At 41.4% G+C, this 17791-nt stretch overlaps 1 pseudogene across 1 annotated transcript; it reads left to right on the top strand.

Moving 5' to 3' along the window:
- Positions 1–10151: 10151 nt before the first annotated feature.
- On the top strand, positions 10152–11101 carry LOC310813622 (phosphatidylinositol 3,4,5-trisphosphate 3-phosphatase and dual-specificity protein phosphatase PTEN-like; annotated as a pseudogene). Its single transcript has one exon. The product of its transcript is annotated as a phosphatidylinositol 3,4,5-trisphosphate 3-phosphatase and dual-specificity protein phosphatase PTEN-like (transcript).
- The last annotated feature ends 6690 nt before the right edge of the window (positions 11102–17791 follow it).

Here is a 17791-nt window from a genome sequence, read left to right as displayed (position 1 = left end):
AGATATCTAAGTGTCATTTCGATGAGGTCTGTAGCAGAGGCCATAGAGCACAGCAAACAAATAATCATGTGTTTAAATATCCTTGTCGTTTTGAAAAATTACTATTGTCACCTGCACAGGAATGCCATGCGGCCAACATTGAAGAAATGTGCTTCTCAAATCTGTCATTAACACTGTTTTCCACACGCTTTTTTCATTGCATTGCAATATAATCAATTGGTCATTGATGCGTCACGAATAACGACAATGCGTCGAAAATTAAAGAAATGTAAACATGAATTATGTTATTACTGTCTAAGCATCGCAAAGCTGTATGCGTAAAGGCGTCTGACGTCACAGTGGCTTGCCTGAAACAAAGGAATTAGAGAAACGTGCTTACAGGGGCGTCGAACCGGATTCTCCCGCTGATGGAGCAAAGTTGCTACAGTGACAAAGACAAGCTCCGCGCTCATGGGCAATTTATATGGGGCAACTGTGCTGCGAGTATCTAAGCAGTCGTCGTGCATGGATAAAATGCAATGTTTCAAACAGATCTGATGAATTCACCTACTTTGAAAAAGTGTGCGTTAGGGAGTCCTTTTGACACAAAGCGAAAATCTACAGTCAAGCGAGAATCAGCAGACAGCCGTGTGTTCTTTAGTCATGAGCCTGTTGTCAAAACGGCAGAAAAAAATGGTCACAAACGAAATATTGTTTCTACACTTAAAATGAACAAAGAAAAAATGAGCTAGCCTGATATAAGTCATGTTCATGACGATGCAAATGTAACGAGATTTCGAACTGTTCTGTTGCACACGTTGGAACTCATTTTATTTTTCTACAAAAATCATTTGCCATGACGGGAATCGAACCCGGGCCGCCCTGCGTTACAAGGCAGATGCCTATCCGCTAGACCATTTGGGAAGACTTGATATGTACACCCTAAGATATCTAAGTGTCATTTCGATGAGGTCTGTAGCAGAGGCCATAGAGCACAGCAAACAAATAATCATGTGTTTAAATATCCTTGTCGTTTTGAAAAATTACCATTGTCACCTGCACAGGAATGCCATGCGGCCAACATTGAAGAAATGTGCTTCTCAAATCTGTCATTAACACTGTTTTCCACACGCTTTTTTCATTGCATTGCCATATAATCAATTGGTCATTGATGCGTCACGAATAACGACAATGCGTCGAAAATTAAAGAAATGTAAACATGAATTATGTTATTACTGTCTAAGCATCGCAAAGCTGTATGCGTAAAGGCGTCTGACGTCACAGTGGCTTGCCTGAAACAAAGGAATTAGACAAACGTGCTTACAGGGGCGTCGAACCGGATTCTCCCGCTGATGGAGCAAAGTTGCTACAGTGACAAAGACAAGCTCCGCGCTCATGGGCAATTTATATGGGGCAACTGTGCTGCGAGTATCTAAGCAGTCGTCGTGCATGGATAAAATGCAATGTTTCAAACAGATCTGATGAATTCACCTCCTTTGAAAAAGTGTGCGTTAGGGAGTCCTTTTGACACAAAGCGAAAATCTACAGTCAAGCGCCAATCAGCAGACAGCCGTGTGTTCTTTAGTCATGAGCCTGTTGTCAAAACGGCAGAAAAAAATGGTCACAAACGAAATATTGTTTCTACACTTAAAATGAACAAAGAAAAAATGAGCTAGCCTGATATAAGTCATGTTCATGACGATGCAAATGTAACGAGATTTCGAACTGTTCTGTTGCACACGTTGGGACTCATTTTATTTTTCTACAAAAATCATTTGCCATGACGGGAATCGAACCCGGGCCGCCCTGCGTTACAAGGCAGATTCCTATCCGCTAGACCATTTGGGAAGACTTGATATGTACACCCTAAGATATCTAAGTGTCATTTCGATGAGGTATGTAGCAGAGGCCATAGAGCACAGCAAACAAATAATCATGTCGTTTTGAAAAATTACCATTGTCACCTGCACAGGAATGCCATGCGGCCAACATTGAAGAAATGTGCTTCTCAAATCTGTCATTAACACTGTTTTCCACACGCTTTTTTCATTGCATTGCCATATAATCAATTGGTCATTGATGCGTCACGAATAACGACAATGCGTCGAAAATTAAAGAAATGTAAACATGAATTATGTTATTACTGTCTAAGCATCGCAAAGCTGTATGCGTAAAGGCGTCTGACGTCACAGTGGCTTGCCTGAAACAAAGGAATTAGAGAAACATGTGCTTACAGGGGCGTCGAACCGGCTTCTCCCGCTGATGGAGCAAAGTTGCTACAGTGACAAAGACAAGCTCCGCGCTCATGGGCAATTTATATGGGGAAACTGTGTTGCGAGTATCTAAGCAGTCGTCGTGCATGGATAAAATGCAATGTTTCAAACAGATCTGATGAATTCACCTACTTTGAAAAAGTGTGCGTTACGGAGTTCTTTTGACACAAAGCGAAAATCTACGGTCAAGCGTCAATCAGCAGACAGCCGTGTGTTCTTTAGTCATGAGCCTGTTGTCAAAACGGCAGAAAAAAATGGTCACAAACGAAATATTGTTTCTACACTTAAAATGAACAAAGAAAAAATGAGCTAGCCTGATATAAGTCATGTTCATGACGATGCAAATGTAACGAGATTTCGAACTGTTCTGTTGCACACGTTGGGACTCATTTTATTTTTCTACAAAAATCATTTGCCATGACGGGAATCGAACCCGGGCCGCCCTGCGTTACAAGGCAGATTCCTATCCGCTAGACCATTTGGGAAGACTTGATATGTACACCCTAAGATATCTAAGTGTCATTTCGATGAGGTATGTAGCAGAGGCCATAGAGCACAGCAAACAAATAATCATGTCGTTTTGAAAAATTACCATTGTCACCTGCACAGGAATGCCATGCGGCCAACATTGAAGAAATGTGCTTCTCAAATCTGTCATTAACACTGTTTTCCACACGCTTTTTTCATTGCATTGCCATATAATCAATTGGTCATTGATGCGTCACGAATAACGACAATGCGTCGAAAATTAAAGAAATGTAAACATGAATTATGTTATTACTGTCTAAGCATCGCAAAGCTGTATGCGTAAAGGCGTCTGACGTCACAGTGGCTTGCCTGAAACAAAGGAATTAGAGAAACATGTGCTTACAGGGGCGTCGAACCGGCTTCTCCCGCTGATGGAGCAAAGTTGCTACAGTGACAAAGACAAGCTCCGCGCTCATGGGCAATTTATATGGGGAAACTGTGTTGCGAGTATCTAAGCAGTCGTCGTGCATGGATAAAATGCAATGTTTCAAACAGATCTGATGAATTCACCTACTTTGAAAAAGTGTGCGTTACGGAGTTCTTTTGACACAAAGCGAAAATCTACGGTCAAGCGTCAATCAGCAGACAGCCGTGTGTTCTTTAGTCATGAGCCTGTTGTCAAAACGGCAGAAAAAAATGGTCACAAACGAAATATTGTTTCTACACTTAAAATGAACAAAGAAAAAATGAGCTAGCCTGATATAAGTCATGTTCATGACGATGCAAATGTAACGAGATTTCGAACTGTTCTGTTGCACACGTTGGGACTCATTTTATTTTTCTACAAAAATCATATGCCATGACGGGAATCGAACCCGGGCCACCCTGCGTTACAAGGCAGATTCCTATCCGCTAGACCATTTGGGAAGACTTGATATGTACACCCTAAGATATCTAAGTGTCATTTCGATGAGGTCTGTAGCAGAGGCCATAGAGCACAGCAAACAAATAATCATGTGTTTAAATATCCTTGTCGTTTTGAAAAATTACCATTGTCACCTGCACAGGAATGCCATGCGGCCAACATTGAAGAAATGTGCTTCTCAAATCTGTCGTTAACACTGTTTTCCACACGCTTTTTTCATTGCATTGCCATATAATCAATTGGTCATTGATGCGTCACGAATAACGACAATGCGTCGAAAATTAAAGAAATGTAAACATGAATTATGTTATTACTGTCTAAGCATCGCAAAGCTGTATGCGTAAAGGCGTCTGACGTCACAGTGGCTTGCCTGAAACAAAGGAATTAGAGAAACATGTGCTTACAGGGGCGTCGAAGCGGCTTCTCCCGCTGATGGAGCAAAGTTGCTACAGTGACAAAGACAAGCTCCGCGCTCATGGGCAATTTATATGGGGCAACTGTGCTGCGAGTATCTAAGCAGTCGTGCATGGATAAAATGCACTGTTTCAAACAGATCTGATGAATTCACCTACTTTGAAAAAGTGTGCGTTAGGGAGTTCTTTTGACACAAAGCGAAAATCTACAGTCAAGCGTCAATCAGCAGACAGCCGTGTGTTCTTTAGTCATGAGCCTGTTGTCAAAACGGCAGAAAAAAATGGTCACAAACGAAATATTGTTTCTACACTTAAAATGAACAAAGAAAAAATGAGCTAGCCTGATATAAGTCATGTTCATGACGATGCAAATGCAACGAGATTTCGAACTGTTCTGTTGCACACGTTGGGACTCATTTTATTTTTCTACAAAAATCATTTGCCATGACGGGAATCGAACCCGGGCCGCCCTGCGTTACAAGGCAGATGCCTATCCGCTAGACCATTTGGGAAGACTTGATATGTACACCCTAAGATATCTAAGTGTCATTTCGATGAGGTCTGTAGCAGAGGCCATAGAGCACAGCAAACAAATAATCATGTGTTTAAATATCCTTGTCGTTTTGAAAAATTACCATTGTCACCTGCACAGGAATGCCATGCGGCCAACATTGAAGAAATGTGCTTCTCAAATCTGTCATTAACACTGTTTTCCACACGCTTTTTTCATTGCATTGCCATATAATCAATTGGTCATTGATGCGTCACGAATAACGACAATGCGTCGAAAATTAAAGAAATGTAAACATGAATTATGTTATTACTGTCTAAGCATCGCAAAGCTGTATGCGTAAAGGCGTCTGACGTCACAGTGGCTTGCCTGAAACAAAGGAATTAGAGAAACATGTGCTAACAGGGGCGTCGAAACGGCTTCTCCCGCTGATGGAGCAAAGTTGCGACAGTGACAAAGACAAGCTCCGCGCTCATGGGCAATTTATATGGGGCAACTGTGCTGCGAGTATCTAAGCAGTCGTCGTGCATGGATAAAATGCACTGTTTCAAACAGATCTGATGAATTCACCTACTTTGAAAAAGTGTGCGTTAGGGAGTTCTTTTGACACAAAGCGAAAATCTACAGTCAAGCGTCAATCAGCAGACAGCCGTGTGTTCTTTAGTCATGAGCCTGTTGTCAAAACGGCAGAAAAAAATGGTCACAAACGAAATATTGTTTCTACACTTAAAATGAACAAAGAAAAAATGAGCTAGCCTGATATAAGTCATGTTCATGACGATGCAAATGTAACGAGATTTCGAACTGTTCTGTTGCACATGTAGTATATTTTGCTCTGACCAGAAGAAGGGCCTAGTGGGTTAGGCCCTTGGAATGTTGCAGCATGCAGTTGACCTCTGTAGGTTGGGGGGATGGCAAAGAAGAGATAGTGGTGGGGGTAGCCTTAATTAGTTAAAGCTGTGAACCACACCAAAAGGCACACCCTTATTTGGTGAAAACCGTAAACATCACCATCGTATAGGTTGAAAATGTTTAGGGTAACATGGACCTGGGAATTCCATGCCCAAATCTGGAAGACAAAGCAGGCTGTTTTGTATAAAAGACTGAACGGCTGGACCAGATAAGGGGGGGCATTATTGACTGGACAGGAGCCCCCACATCTGGCCGTGGTATGTAATGATGAAGTTACGATTAATTAAAGACGATTAAACTGACTCATCCGGACCTCTGCAGCTTCCTTTCTTCATCTAAGTTTATTTACTACAAATTGGCGTCACGAACAGGATTTGGCCAACCGATAGCCGTGCAGAAGAACAGGCCACCAGCTGGGTGTGTGCCTCAAAAAGATAAGTATCAAGTTGACTGTGGGCTATCGACCAAAATTTAAAAAGAACCAAGTAGATGAATTGAAGGTGGTTGCATGTCTGCTAAATTTAAACAAAGTATAGAGTGTCTGTGAATGATATGTTGACCTAACTATTGGAGATTCGACTCTTCAATGTAACCCTAAAAATTCGGTAATTAGTTTGAATCATTTGGAGTTACGTCACTTAACATTCCGAAACTGGTCTGATCAGCTGGTTGTCGTGATCACTTACATTTAGGAAGACACTAATAGGAGTAGTGACTCGATGGGTGCTATATGGGACGCTGATAGTATTTCGTCTGAGGTTGACTACATCCGAATTGTATATATTTGTTACGAGTTTGAGGTATAGGCTACATTGGATATAGTAGTGCTATTATTAAGTTTTTAAGTATCTGCAGATAAATAGAGTTAGATTTCAGGCTACATTTGAGTTTTGTGGTAACAGGTTGAGTTGCATCTTGGAGCGGAGGCGCACAGCTTTTAACACTGCTGTCTCCCCTGCTCCCTTTCTGCTCACTTGTTCTAAAAATAGAATGGATGCCTGCTTGAAAAGTTACAGATCCCTGACAGGGGCGGGTCCCCTGCTCTGGGCTATCTGAGCTAATTTCTTCCAGAGAACGTACGAAATAAAATTAGTATCTTACCCTTGTTCTTAAATTTGAGAGAGAGAAATTTGAATTGAACAATATGATTGGGTGTGCACAGTGCAAGCTGTAAAAATCTCATCTAAAAAGATCTTCCCTCTCTGTTCTTTCTCTCTCTCTCTCTTTCTCATTGGGGATTTCTATTCCGTGAGTGCGGGGATCTGGCTGTTGCAATTCGACCTCTTGTCTCAGCGGACGGGGAACTTCGAGCGCGCAAACGCACGAGGGCCTTTTGTTCGTCTGACTGATTTGAGGTTGAGCGGCTTCTGATCAGAAAACGAAGCATAAACCATATAGTGCCTCTCTGAGATTCCCTCTTTCTCTCTGTTCTTTCTCTATAGAATATGCATATTGTAAAAAGTGTAAATTTATTGTTCATTGAAAATAAGTGTAAATTCATTGTTCGTTAAAAATAAGTGTAAATTTATTGGTCGGTTGGGTGCGGCCTTAATGCTGTAGAGTATAGCCGATACTATACGCCCTATATGGACATGCTTACGTGGCTCTTGGTGCCAGGCGGTACATGTCAATGAAATATACGATGTGTTTTTATGGGCCTGTTCCCAACATTTCAAGTGCGCGTTGAGATGTTGGAAACTGTTTAAACTTTGGGAAAAAGTAACGTTCCATTTTATGAAGTTTATTTTTCTTATCTCTGATCTTATTTTAGTCTAGTATCTTCTGTATGTTTTGTGTTGAATGATTAATTATTTTAAGAGAACTAATCAAATTAATGCTTTGTTTCGAGCAAAACAGGAGAGGGACAGAGGTCCTGAGAGAGAGAGCGCCAGATAGCAGTAAAAAGACCAATTTGTGAGAGACATCAGAACAGCTCGTCTCATATAGCCTACGTCAAAGTAAGACTGCTATTATTTGGTTGATGTTTGAAGTTCGCTATATAGACTTGTGGATTGACCATTTGATTGTCTGATTAATTGATCGATTGATTCTTGGTTAATTGGTTAGGTGATTAGTTGGTTAATTTGGGGATCTGTTAAAAGGTTAATTGATTATTAGTTGATTACTGATTTGATTAATTGATTATTAATTGATTACTGATTTGATTGATTTGATTAATTGATTATTGATTAGTTACTGATTTGATTGATTGATTATTAATTGACTACTGATTTGATTAATTTGATTATTGATTGGTTGATTAATTGCTGATTTGATTAATTGGTTGATTGATTGATGATTTAATTGGATGATTGATTTGATTGAGTGGTCGATTTGTTAATTGGGTACTAGGGTAATTGGTTAATTGATCAATCAGTTGTTTGATTGTATGGTTAATTGATTATATGGTTAAATTGGTTAATTGGCTGCTCCATTGGAGATAACTGACCATTGTTAATTGTGACCAAGGATTGGTTAATTGAATTGAATTAGTGATTGATTATTTGTGATTGATTTGTAATGAATCAATGAATAAATTTATTAATTGTGAAAATAATATAACCATTGAGTGATTGTTTGGCTAGTTGCTTAATTAAGATAAGGCGATCCTCTCTCTCTCTCTCTCTTATTGATCAGTCACTTCCATTAACAGATAATGGTAGTGAATTATAGTGCATAGAATAATCATGCTGACATTGATGGAACATGTATAATACAAGCAATCTAATCTGTTTCTAATTTTTACATGCTTCGACTTGAACAATACTATGTGTGCATCACCTGTGAAATGATATAAAGCTTTTGCATGACTGCGATATAATCATATCACAATTTAAACTGAATATTCTAATTGTAGCGTGGTTGGTGGTTTGTTTAGTATTTACAGGAGGATTGATTTGGCTAGCATTAACAGGACAAACATCCTTGTAAGGGACGTCTGAGTCTGAAAGGTGTATGATTGTGGGGTGTGGAACTGACTTGCTGACAGGCATAGCAACAAAGGCATCTCGGTGTCTTTGCTGAACCTTTTTTATTTTAATTTGTTATTTTTGGCACGGAGGTGGTTAGAGCGGTTGTCTCGGGCGCACCTCCACAAACCTGAGTTACTTGGGTCAGTGGAGTCCCCTCAAGGGAGTGCTTAATTGTCCCGCCGCCAAAGTGCTGAAGACTAGGGTTGAGATTAGAAAGTAAGCTCCTGGATAGGAAGATAGCCAGAGCAAGAACGTTTCACACTGGTATGGTGACTGAATGTGTCGATTAAAGACATTAATATAGAATCAACAAAATAAGTAACCAACCATTCAGCCAAGAAGTTGAACTGTAAACAAAGGAAGTGCCTACTGGAAAAGTGTCTTCAGCTAAGTCAACGGTTGAAGGAACAACAATTATGGGTGCGGCTTCAGCTAAGACGTCTACTCCAGTGCAAAAGGTTGAAAAGAGCAACCCATTGGTAAAAGGAATAAGAGATAAAGCAGTGGATAAGAGCCTGGAAGAGGAAACCAGGAGATTAGTGAAGGAGACGAATACTCCTTTCTCACACAAATCCCCAACTGTGGCTCCACCACCATATGAGGAAAGGGATACGCCCACCAGCAGCTATCCACAACTACCAATCCTCAACCCAGAAGGAAGATACCTCATGGAAGATGAAGATAAACAAATACTCAAGACAGGAGAAGCTAAAACCACGATTGTTATCTACATAGACCACGTAGCCCATCAGGTGGAGTTACATTGCAAAGAAGAACAAACTTTGAAAGAGCAAGACCAAGAGACGCTCAGAAAACTTAATCAGGTGCAGTTGAGCAAGAGAAAACAGAATAAGAAAAGACCACAGGCTGCGGTTCTGCAAAACCTGCCTCAACCACAGACACAACCTCAATTGACACCAGTAATACAGGCTGCTCCTCAGCCTCCATACCCACAACCTCAGAAATGGAGAAAGGGGGGTCAAGGACATACTGGACAAGGAGGTTACAATCCAGAACCCCAGCAAGTAGTAAGACTGTGTCACTATTGCGGGAAAAAAGGACATCTGATCCGGACATGTTGGAAAAGAGCCCGTGATTACGGCGAAGAAGCCTACAAGGGACAATACCCAACTCCAATGAATACATCCCAGGGACGAATGCAATGGCCACAGCAACAACAATCACAGGGACCGGTGAACCCGAACAGGGGCCCGGAACGGGGGTTTTAGGGGTGCCCAGAGAATCTGAAAGGGGGGTGTCAGCTGGTAGTGTCTAAACAGACAAAGAAGGATCCAAAAAAAAAAAAAAAAAAAAAAAAAAAGTTATAACTACAGAGAAGTCTGCAACCGAGAAAGGAAGAGACTGAATGTCCTCTTAAACCTGCAATCTTATTTCAACTGTAGATTGAGTTCTCAGCTGTAACAGGCAAACCAGCCAAAGAAAAAACACATAGCTAGATAGAAACAAAACTTTTACACAGATTTTATACTAAGTATATTTTGAAGACATAGAGACGCTATACACTCCAATAAAGTTAAGACGACACCTATCATGACCTCCATCACCCAGTCGTCTGACCCTGAGATCCCAGACAACCACAAAGAGAGCTAGCTAGCATTAGCTAGTGGTGACACCAACGGGATTGCGAGGGAGAAACATATTGGCAGCGTTTCGTACAAAGACAACAATACTCTCTCTTAAGCTCAATACCTTAAGGACTCCTGTCACAGATATGGCTGCAATAATAAAGGAAATTGTCAGCCGAAACAAAAGGAGATACCAGGAAGATGGGTTTGACTTGGACTTGACCTATATTTATCCGAATATAATTGCTATGGGCTTTCCTGCAGAAAGACTTGAGAGTGTCTACAGAAACAACATAGACAATGTAGTACGGTTTCTGGATTCAAAACACAAAAACCATTATAAGATATATAATCTTTGCACTGAGCGACATTACGACACCGCAAAGTTTAACTGCAGAGTTGCACAGTACCCCTTTGAAGACCACAACCAGCCTCAGCTGGAGCTAATCAAGCCATTCTGTGAAGACCTGGACCAGTGGCTAAGTGAGGATGACCATCATGTGGCGGCCATCCACTGCAAGGCAGGGAAGGGCCTCACCGGCGTCATGATCTGCACTTATCTCCTCCACCGAGGGAAGTTCCTGGAGGCATAGGAAGCACTCGACTTCTACGGGGAAGTGCGGACAAGAGACAAGAAGGGAGTCACAATCCCAAGCCAGCGACGCTATGTCTACTACTACAGCTACTTTCTGAAGAACCAGCTAGAATACAAGCCCATCGCTCTGCTCTTCCACAAAATGGTGTTTGAGACGCTCCCCATGCTTAGGAGGCACCTGCAGGGACAGTACTGTTAAAAACAGGAGTGACCCGATTCCTCAGGCCTTCAAGAAAGGGAATTGGCATTGGGATCCGCAGTTTGTGGTTTATCAACTAAAAATCAAGATCCATACGTCCAACACAGTGCACACAAGGCGAGGGGACAAGCATATGTACTTTGAGTTCCCCCAGCCACTGCCTGTCTGTGGAGACATCAATGTGGAGTTCTTCCACAAGCAGAACAAGATGATGAAAAAGGACACAAAGCCTCTCAGAAAAAGTTGCAATATTGCCAGGAATGTGTAGTTTATTTTGGACAATCCATAGCACACTGGACACTGTTGTGGCGACAAAGTTCCAACTTGGAAAAGGCGACGATTGCTAGCAGCACTGAAATAGTTTACGATAGTTAGCTACAATAGCTCTGACGAATCATTTGAGGAGTAACAAGTGTTGCCATTCAGAACTTTGCGATAGTGAGTGTTTCGAAGTTAAATCTAACTTTTATAAGTAAGCTATATGTTGCTCATCTTGAGACATAGAAGGAGGATACTTTGCGAAACTTAGCTAAACATATTTTGATTCACTTTTAACTGACTCCGCTCAGGAGCACGACTGAGATGGGGTAAGGAAACAGCCCATCACCAATCTACCAGGATGGCAGAACCAAGACTTGAGAATTCCCATCACCTGAAAACTTCAGATACCACATCAGGAGGGAACGGAACAATTTTTGAGCATCCCCCAGCCAACTGGAGCAGACAGACCAGGTGCAGTTCTTTTGGTGACACACGAAGTGGAGTTAAAAGAGACAATTACTCCCAAAGACTTGACCATGTTGCAAGAGGAAGCAAGTACACTAGATAAGAACTTGTGGCTTGTCAGAGGAGCGAGTCAGGATGCTACAGGCCTCTGGAGGAACAATGAGAGTTTGATAGTAGCACCTCCTAACTAGCTAGGACTGTTGATACATGACGCTCATGGGCTTGCCCATGTAGCGAGGGGGGAAGTGAGAAGGAGAATTACAAAAGAATACGGATTTTGGGCACCATACCTATTAGAACAAATTGACCATGTCATAGGTAGATGCACAATCTGTTTGAAAAACAATATTAGAAGAGGAGTATTAACTCCTCCAGGACATATCCCAACACCAAATGGGCCAATGAAAGAACTAGTCCTCGACTACATGGATATGATTCGCCCTGAAGGAGGCAAAAGATATATGTTGGTTGTTGTCGATAGATTTAGCAGATGGGTAGAAGCATGCCCAACCAAAAGAAAAGATGCCCAGTCAGTTGCTAAATTTTTATGCCGTGAGGTGATATCACGCTGGGGAATTCCTGATCGAATTTCATCAGACAATGGCAAAGAATTTGTAGATAAGACGGTGAAACTTAACAACTCAAAAGTTAAGGATTAAACAACGCTTTGGTAGTCAGTACTAGAATTCCTCACAGATACAGTTACTGAGGAAATAGAGGAATTGGAGACAACAACAAAGCTAACCGGAAGTGGAAATGTCAATGGAGCTAACAACGTATAAAACACGATCAGAAAAATATCAAGAAGAGTTGACGAGTCCTAAGCCAGAGCCAGAATCTGTAACCGCGTATACAACTAACAGACAAGTGCAAACAACTTTAGAGTTTGAACCTACAGTGATAGAACAAGAATATACCACAGAGCCAGAGCCTGTCGACAAAGATGAGATAGTGACCCCATTAGTTCAAGAAGAAATTGTTTCCACCATGAATGAGCCTACAATGTTTATGGTTGGACATGAAATTGGATCAACTCAGATAATGGAGATTAAAACTCAGAAGATGATGGAAACTACCACAATGGAGTCAGATGTAACACAAGAACTCACTATTGAGAAAAACCTCACAATTGATGAACAGATAACCAGGGAGGATATGGAAAAGAGGAGAGAGAAGGAGAAAGTTCTGGAGGAGAAAGAATGCGACGTGAAACAAGTGAAAGAGAGGATGGAGGTGATGAAATGGGCAGAGGAGTGAGAAGGAGAAAGAAAAGGATTTTGAATGGATAAGAAAGGAGTTGGAGGCGATGAAGAAAGTCGAAGAGATGGAGAGGAAATAAATGAGAATGAAACAAGGTCAACACAGGACTCAATTCAAGATCCACTGATGATACAAGCAAGAAGGAACCTCTGGTATCAGTGGATGAAATACACTGGAGAGACTCATAGCAAAAAAGACTGTTATATATGCTCCAAAGCAAAAGAAAGCTCGTTAATAATCATGAATACCAAATTCAATTGGAAAAACTGTGGGGAGCTAAAAGCAGACTGGCTGAAGAGCGTGAAGGGCTCTGATGTTGCAGGAACACGTTTGGGGATAAAGCCATTTCAAGCAATTGCCTTTGCCCCACTCTGCGAAGCAGAGTGCTTGCAGTTCCTTGGATCCAGAGAATACTATGACAACACTATAAAGAAGGACAGAAGAGTAGAGCACGCGGAGACACTTATGAAGACGGTGGGAGCCAAATGTGATGCTCTAGATGTACGAATAGATAGGAAATTAAAGACAATATCCCCTGGAACAGAGTTAACACTTGTGGGAAAATTTGAATGCTTTGAAAAAGTGGGAACTGTCGAAGTGGGTGTACTAGACAAAGAACTTTGTGAAAGTATATGGGATCTTTCGAATCTATCCATACTAGGAATGAGCACAAATGATGGAGAATGTGTGCCTTCAAAAATAGGAAAGACAGCGAAAATATCAGCAATCCTAAAGAAGGGGAAAAAAGCTGGAATTCCTCCTAGCGTTTGCCCATACCACTATGCCACTCAAGCTGTAGCAGATCAATATTGGCTCTGTGATGGAGAACATCTACTGAACACCCTGCAGATAGGATGGAATGGGAGATGTGCTCGGGTGCAGGCAATCCAGCCTATTATTGTCATCCCAACAAAGGACTTGGAAGTCCAAGAACAATCTAAAGTTATGAGATCTCGGAGGGAATACAAGGAGGACAGACGCTTAGACGGTTTGGGAATTCCTAGAGGTATACCCAGTGAATACAAGGCTATAAATTCCGTAGCAATGGGATTTGCATCTTTCTTTCTTCCTTCAGCTGGAATAAATGTCAATACTGACTGGATAAACTACATCTACTATAACCAGCAAAGATTCATAAACTACACACATGATGCTTTAGGGTCTCTAGGAAGGCAGCTTGCAGCAACGAGTGAAATGGCTTGGCAAAACAGACAAGCACTGGATTTTCTATTGGCAGAAAAAGGAGGAGTATGCCACATGTTTGGAGAACAGTGCTGCACGTTCATCCCTAACAACACAGCAGCCGATGGACAATTCTCTATAGCCATGAGGAAGCTTAAACACCTGAGGGAGGAAGTTAAAGAAAATGCTGGATTTGGAAGCAAATGGACCTCCTGGATAGAGAACATGATGGGACAATGGGGAGCCTATTTCGCCAGAATAGGAGCCATCATGCTAGGCTGTGTGATTGTCTTAGCCCTCATAATCTGCTGTTGCATTCCAATCATAAGAGGACTAATAACACGAGGAATTGACAAGGCAATGAATACTCAGGCACTTCAAATGGCAGTTATGAAGGGAAGAAGAGAAGACCGTAAAGATTCAGGAATGCCTGATGACTATTATAGTCCTGAATTATATCCAAAACCTGGGTATCTGGATGACGATGACAGCGATGAGGAAGATGGAAGGGATTCTGAAGATTAAGTTGAACGATCCGAAGGCAAATCCTCATTTTGGATGAGGTGAAGTTCGAAGTTAGAGGCTTCGTGTTCAGCAAATCTCTGTCTTTCTCTATCTTTCTATTCTCTGTCTGTTACACAAACGAGGCAGTGGTAAAGACTGTCCTCATATGGGGGGTTATGTGCTAGTAACCTCTGACCCCCAGGTAAAGGTAAATCAAGCAACGAAGACCTGAAGAGAAGTATTTTCGTCATTCATTTATTACTCTGAAGTATTTTTATCATTCTTTGTTATTCTTTGAAGTATTGTTATTACTCTTTATTATTCTTTGTTGAACGTATATGGGACCATGTATGTATCATAGAATAGTCTATACTTATGCATGTTTATGTCCGTAGCAATTTATTTTAATCGTATAAGCAAGGCTTGACTTAATGTACGTGTAGGCTTTTAGTAGGACATTGAATAGACTGTCTATTGTTTAGAAACTGTTAGTTGATAATTTCCACGGCTTAAGTTCACAATAATTTTTGTGGTTTACTTGTTATTTTTATATCCCTTTGAACCATGTTACACACAACTGCATGCAATATGGTTAGAGTACGTGTTGTACAATTTCTCTGTGTTGGGACTTTAATAAGTCCCAAAGGGGGGAATATGTAGTATATTTTGCTCTGACCAGAAGAAGGGCCTAGTGGGTTAGGCCCTTGGAATGTTGCAGCATGCAGTTGACCTCTGTAGGTTGGGGGGATGGCAAAGAAGAGATAGTGGTGGGGGTAGCCTTAATTAGTTAAAGCTGTGAACCACACCAAAAGGCACACCCTTATTTGGTGAAAACCGTAAACATCACCATCGTATAGGTTGAAAATGTTTAGGGTAACATGGACCTGGGAATTCCATGCCCAAATCTGGAAGACAAAGCAGGCTGTTTTGTATAAAAGACTGAACGGCTGGACCAGATGAGGGGGGGCATTATTGACTGGACAGGAGCCCCCACATCTGGCCGTGGTATGTAATGATGAAGTTACGATTAATTAAAGACGATTAAACTGACTCATCCGGACCTCTGCAGCTTCCTTTCTTCATCTAAGTTTATTTACTACACACACGTTGGGACTCATTTTATTTTTCTACAAAAATCATTTGCCATGACGGGAATCGAACCCGGGCCGCCCTGCGTTACAAGGCAGATGCCTATCCGCTAGACCATTTGGGAAGACTTGATATGTACACCCTAAGATATCTAAGTGTCATTTCGATGAGGTCTGTAGCAGAGGCCATAGAGCACAGCAAACAAATAATCATGTGTTTAAATATCCTTGTCGTTTTGAAAAATTACCATTGTCACCTGCACAGGAATGCCATGCGGCCAACATTGAAGAAATGTGCTTCTCAAATCTGTCATTAACACTGTTTTCCACACGCTTTTTTCACTGCATTGCCATATAATCAATTGGTCATTGATGCGTCACGAATAACGACAATGCGTCGAAAGTTAAAGAAATGTAAACATGAATTATGTTATTACTGTCTAAGCATCGCAAAGCTGTTTGCGTAAAGGCGTCTGACGTCACAGTGGCTTGCCTGAAACAAAGGAATTAGAGAAACATGTGCTTACAGGGGCGTCGAAGCGGCTTCTCCCGCTGATGGAGCAAAGTTGCGACAGTGACAAAGACAAGCTCCGCGCTCATGGGCAATTTATATGGGGCAACTGTGCTGCGAGTATCTATGCAGTCGTCGTGCATGGATAAAATGCACTGTTTCAAACAGATCTGATGAATTCACCTACTTTGAAAAAGTGTGCGTTAGGGAGTTCTTTTGACACAAAGCGAAAATCTACAGTCAAGCGTCAATCAGCAGACAGCCGTGTGTTCTTTAGTCATGAGCCTGTTGTCAAAACGGCAGAAAAAAATGGTCACAAACGAAATATTGTTTCTACACTTAAAATGAACAAAGAAAAAATGAGCTAGCCTGATATAAGTCATGTTCATTACGATGCAAATGTAACGAAATTACGAACTGTTCTGTTGCACACGTTGGGACTCATTTTATTTTTCTACAAAAATCATTTGCCATGACGGGAATCGAACCCGGGCCGCCCTGCGTTACAAGGCAGATTCCTATCCGCTAGACCATTTGGGAAGACTTGATATGTACACCCTAAGATATCTAAGTGTCATTTCGATGAGGTCTGTAGCAGAGGCCATAGAGCACAGCAAACAAATAATCATGTGTTTAAATATCCTTGTCGTTTTGAAAAATTACCATTGTCACCTGCACAGGAATGCCATGCGGCCAACATTGAAGAAATGTGCTTCTCAAATCTGTCATTAACACTGTTTTCCACACGCTTTTTTCATTGCATTGCCATATAATCAATTGGTCATTGATGCGTCACGAATAACGACAATGCGTCGAAAATTAAAGAAATGTAAACATGAATTATGTTATTACTGTCTAAGCATCGCAAAGCTGTATGCGTAAAGGCGTCTGACGTCACAGTGGCTTGCCTGAAACAAAGGAATTAGAGAAACATGTGCTTACAGGGGCGTCGAAGCGGCTTCTCCCGCTGATGGAGCAAAGTTGCGACAGTGACAAAGACAAGCTCCGCGCTCATGGGCAATTTATATGGGGCAACTGTGCTGCGAGTATCTATGCAGTCGTCGTGCATGGATAAAATGCACTGTTTCAAACAGATCTGATGAATTCACCTACTTTGAAAAAGTGTGCGTTAGGGAGTTCTTTTGACACAAAGCGAAAATCTACAGTCAAGCGTCAATCAGCAGACAGCGGTGTGTTCTTTAGTCATGAGCCTGTTGTCAAAACGGCAGAAAAAAATGGTCACAAACGAAATATTGTTTCTACACTTAAAATGAACAAAGAAAAAATGAGCTAGCCTGATATAAGTCATGTTCATGACGATGCAAATGTAACAAGATTTCGAACTGTTCTGTTGCACACGTTGGGACTCATTTTATTTTTCTACAAAAATCACTTGCCATGACGGGAATCGAACCCGGGCCGCCCTGCGTTACAAGGCAGATGCCTATCCGCTAGACCATTTGGGAAGACTTGATATGTACACCCTAAGATATCTAAGTGTCATTTCGATGAGGTCTGTAGCAGACGCCAGAGAGCACAGCAAACAAATCATCATGTGTTTAAATATCCTTGTCGTTTTGAAAAATTACCATTGTCACCTGCACAGGAATGCCATGCGGCCAACATTGAAGAAATGTGCTTCTCAAATCTGTCATTAACACTGTTTTCCACACGCTTTTTTCATTGC

This window comes from Argentina silus, assembly GCF_951799395.1.
Source record: "Argentina silus genome assembly, chromosome: 12".
NCBI classification, from domain to species: Eukaryota; Metazoa; Chordata; class Actinopteri; order Argentiniformes; family Argentinidae; genus Argentina; species Argentina silus.
This window is presented reverse-complemented; position numbering and strand designations above follow the sequence as displayed.